This window comes from Euprymna scolopes, chromosome 31 (genome assembly GCF_053919585.1).
Source record: "Euprymna scolopes isolate OS-2025 chromosome 31, ASM5391958v1, whole genome shotgun sequence".
Classification (NCBI taxonomy): Eukaryota; Metazoa; Mollusca; class Cephalopoda; order Sepiida; family Sepiolidae; genus Euprymna; species Euprymna scolopes.
The window spans coordinates 76038470-76043948 of NC_136512.1; the positions used below are offsets into that span (position 1 = coordinate 76038470).

The following is a 5479-nucleotide window of genomic DNA, read 5'->3' on the forward strand; positions in this document are numbered from 1 at the left end:
AAAAAAATTTTTCTTCAAAATCTTTGGATTCGGCATTAAATAACCCGAAAAGGGTTGATATGCCGTAAAACAAAAACAACCAACCCTACAAAGAATGTTTCTAAAAAAATGTTGAACACGTGAAATCGGTTTATTTACCTTGGATTTCGAGCAACAAAAACGTTAGTCAAACCTGTAAAACAACTTTCTGAATGAACAAGAATCTAAAATTAAATAAAAAAAGACTCAAGTTATTATTCCTAATTTGGTCAACAAAGAGGGGGGCATATCTAATCTTTTAGGTGTTTAAAAAAAAGATTAAGACGACACGGAAGACATGACGACAATGGAAAGTAGAAGTTGCTGACGGTGCATTCTAGTATCCCTGCAACTTATGGCCCCCGATAGTATCCCCCTACATAAAATTGGCACTGTGCCTTGTTTGGGGTTAAAATAGAATTTTAAAAAAGTCATTGAGCGATTCCGACTCTGGTTCAAATTCCTGATCACGATAAAATAACAGATTCTCGTGTCAATTCTATTTGATAAATATTAAACTATAGAATTATTATCATTTTGTTAATTTTCGAGTTACTTTAGAAACCACTTTATATATGCATACATTTTCGCAAACGTAAATACTATATTATGGTGTTAGACATTGATCTACATTTGACTGTATGTTCCAAATACTAACTGTCTAGCATTTTATCATTGGTACTCGCGATAGAAAAGTTTGTATTAAACAAATAAAAGCACTTAAATGACTATATATATATATATATATATATATATATATATATATATATATATATATATATATATATATATAACGATCACACATATATGTATGTATGTATGTGTATATATATATGTGCATATATGTGCGTATATATATATATAAATATATATATATACATATATATTTATATATAAACTAACAATAAAAAAAATCACTAACCTAATTTTTAAAAAGATTCTTTGTCCGATAAAATGCATGCCCATTGGCTGATAGGAAGGACGCGGTGGTTACTAGAAAGCTGATTGGCTTACTAAAATCTCAATAGAAGAGGAGCACTTGAAAACGATAAACAACCACAGAATTCGCGCATAAGCCTGAGGAGTTCTAGAGTGGATGAAACGCGGAATATTCAGTGTAGCTTAATCGCCATATATATTTTATAAATTACTAACTAGCTCTACCTACGTATTGAGCACGTTTGAAGTAAATACTTAAAGTTTACGCATAAATCTATACTTTCGTATATTAATTTTATGTGAGTAAATTAAGTAGTTATATATATATATATATATAGTCTAGCCGTACTGATGAGCTGTGAAACAGCAAAACATTACTGTATGTGGATGACTATATATATATATATATATATATATATATATATATATTTAAATAAGGAGGTGGTCACCAACAATGTATATTTTTTAACATTATTTTATTATTCCGTGTCTTTGTTTTTCATTGAAAATTCTGTTTATATCATTGTAATAATGTTTTTAAATCATTGAAATCTATATATATATATATATATATATATATATATATGCACGAATCGATATGCATACATAATTATACATACACGTATGTATAAAACTAAATTGTAATGTTTCCGGTTCATTTAATGTTTGCTATTAACACATGTACGACACAATCACGTTTAACTCAGCGGTTTCACCGAAGTTAAGCAACGATGTGCTTACCAATACCAGATCAGTGGCCATTTGGGAAAGCTAGGCGTTGTATGTACCGCATCGACTCGTAGAAACTTTGAGGTTAGTATCTTGGGGAATATTTAACTTAAGTATAGGGGGATATACCCGCTCAACACTAAACAGAAAGCAACAGAAAACTACCGTCTTTACTTGTCTTCCCAAAATTACTATGGCTCTACAAGTTTAAGAGCCGTGGTCGCCGACGCTGTTAAAACAGCAGGGTCGCTACATGTAATGTTAGCCAATTATATTGCGGCACCTCAAGTGCACTATAAAAATATCCAACGAAGCTTCTGATTCTCATTCGATTCCTCAGACCGCCGTATATTTCTGCTGGATACAATCTGTTTTTCGATTATCTATCAGCCTATTTGGAATCAGAAAAAAAAACATTCTATCAACATGAAAGCACGTTTGTCTTTGCTTCTTCCCCCTTTTATTTTTTACACTCGAAAATCTACTTACAAAATAATGTACAACTGTACCCACGGCGCTCGATATTTCCCAAGCTTCGGTTTTTGTTAACCTTAATTGTTTCTCTCCCACACACACGCACCCCAATATATATATATATATATATATATATATATATATATATACATACATATATATATATACATATATATATATATATATATATATATATGGGCGTGCGTTTATATATATATATATATATATATATATATATATATAAGTTGTGTATGTGTGTGATTCTCTGTGTGAGCGTGTGGTGTAGAGGGGTATACAAGACAAAAATGTACTCGTTCCCAAAAGTTTATCGCAAAACCTGCATATAGATCGATATTATTGTTGGATCGATCGTTTTCAGCAGCAAAACAGATCAGATGTCAATCGTAAGTCTTTTATTGATCCTTTTCTTTCCTTATATGGACTCCCATAAGGCTAGGATAATTTGCTTACAAACGTTCCATAATGGATATCACTTTGGGGTTTCCGTCTATATGTAATGTAAAGTACACAAAAAAAAATACACTGTTTTTTGGTGGAAATTGTTTCCGTCGGTATCATCATGATAAAGACATCAGACTTATGTAAGTAATGTATTGGCATTTGCTTCTATGTCTTTCGCGATCTTAGAAAAGAGACAGTGCTTTATTTAAGAAAACACATACACACACACATATATATGTAATTATATATACGGCATAATCGCGTTGACACACCGGTTCTCGTCAGATCACCGTAGTTAAGCAACGTTGAGCTTGGTTAGTACCAGATGGGTGACCATTTGGGAATTCTAGGTGCTGTATGTTCTCTCCGCTTATCTCGTCATTTGTTTTCAGTTGTTCTTTACAGCCACTTCACTCGCCACTGATATTTAAGAAGGTCAACTCAGAGAGGCGCAATTATAGATTGCCCACCGCCTGCCACAAAAATGTAATGTGCAGGCACCCGTTCATGGGTATCCATAGTCTGACAAAGACTAAAGAAGCCCTTGTATACAATTATATAAATGCAGCTTTCTCTCCATGTGAGTTCGTTCCTTATTAAATAAATGAATATATATATATATATATATATATATATATATAGTGAATAAATGACAAAAAAACTATATTCCAAAGGTCATGATGTTGACCATCTTATATTTATGTTTTTAATTCATTTACGTTTCTTGACAGTATCTGTTTTGTAGCGCAAAATCAATCATTAAATTATGTTATCAATTAGTGAATCTATTTTGCCCTTAACTCATCAGCATTTATATACGATATGAGGATATCAAAACATAACGCAATATATATATATATATATATTGCTATATAGTTTTTATATAGTCATTGTATTTCTCTCTCTCTCTCTCTCTCTCTATATATATATATATATATACAGAGAGAGAGAGAGAGAGCTTAAGAGAGAGAGGTTAAGTTATTTACTTCAGATGTACTCGGTTTTATATACTAATTCTAATAGATTAATAATATTTGATATCGATACGTTTTTTATCAAAATTATCTTTTATTATTTAATAATAAAATGTTAAATAAGAACACAATGACCATAATTCTCGAAACGGAGAAGGCAGAGAAGTAGTCCAGTCAATATAACGCCAAAATCCCACAACCACAAAAATGCAAGTTTTTTTTACGGTTTTCTGTCAGGTTGATCACTATACTAAAAGTTGGACAATATTCGAGACTGGGAAAGTTTCAAATTTTGCTGTTGAACATTTTCGGCTTACGAGTCGTTTGCCATTAAGTTTAAAATATCCGATCCGGTCAGTTTGCATAAGAAATGAAAAAAAAACTTGCATTTTCATCCATGTTTTGAGGGTCACTCCTTCCCATGCCGTGGTTGCCAGAATATTGAATCCTCTTCATTCCATATATATGGGTTCCCTTATCTCTTACTTACAGAGGTGGTCAGAAACGTCCAGTAATTCTGTATGGATCCCAGGTTATATGATGTGATTTTCCTATTAAAACTTTACCCCTTGGAAATAAAAGAAAGATTGGTCTGCTTTTGTTCCCGATCCCCTATTGTTGCACTCAATCCGAGTCACAGACAGTCATATACTAATACACTGAGGACATATATTTTCAGAGTAAAAAATAAATTAAGCCAATATAGAAACCTGTCCATTATGTGAACAATATAATAATCGATGCTGAATGGGTCTCTTTCTGTCTAGAAAGTGTCTCCAGAAATTCTGTTCTTGCCCTTGAAACTGCAATCAAGCAATACCGATTAATGAATATGAATAGGAATTGTTCAACACTTGCTAGAGGGTTGATACGCGTAGGTATAATCCTCATGACTGAAAAATGTTTGCCCAGGACATAATTCAAATTTCTATGAGGTAAAAATGTTTCCTGTCGGATATTAGGTTAGTGTGGTCACTTTTTAGTTAAATATAAATTGAATTGAATAGTAATTGTGTTAAATATATAATGAATATTACATAAACATCATGGATTGTATGCCCGCATTTATATCGGAATTTATTCATTGCAGTACACCACTGATACTAAATGACAAAAATTATCTCGCATATTAAATTTAGAACTGTTTCTTTACTGCGAAGGCATGCTTATTTCTAAATAAATTGTCTGTCAGTATTAAAATATATTCGAACGCATCAATATGGTTTTATCTATTTTTCTTATTTCTTATGTTTTAACTCAGGTTTGGAAACAGGACATGCACAACAAATTTCTTACGTCACGCATAATGAACTTGTAAAGTAATGTTTTAAGTTTCTATTCATGACAAAAAGCAAAATAGCTCAGTTTTTTATGTAATCGCCAGACAACGCCAGGTAGACATCGTTTATTCAGTTATACTATCTATCTGATTGTCTATCTTTCTAGCGAAGCAAACAATAGATTGAATAGTGAGAAACAATTAGTTGAGCGAGATGCACGTGCATAAAGGGTCATAGCGTCATGCTGTGACATGAATCAAACTGTGCCTGATCACGTTGCACCGGAAGGTATGCAAACGGGAACCCGGTCTTACGTGTTTAAGATTCCGATTTGAAGAGTTATTTTAGTGAGCTCTTTTTCAGATTCCGAAGAGAGAAGCTGGTATAAACCGGCGTCCCATAGGGGGCGACGCTTTACAAATGGAGCTACAAGCAGAGGCCGTCATTCACTTCAGTCTGTTGTGACGAGACTTCTGGAAGTGAATAAAGAAAAAATATATAAAACAACCATTCGTCTTGTCTTAAAGCGTCTTTGTTAAAACAAGTTCCAGCTACCCCAAGATGAACGGCGACTCTTCCAAAGGCACTAGCATAAGACAGGTA

General features: G+C 32.8%; 1 pseudogene; it reads left to right on the top strand.

Moving 5' to 3' along the window:
- The first annotated feature begins 2867 nt into the window (after positions 1 to 2867).
- LOC145256020 (5S ribosomal RNA) lies at positions 2868 to 2984 on the top strand (annotated as a pseudogene).
- Positions 2985 to 5479: the final 2495 nt, after the last annotated feature.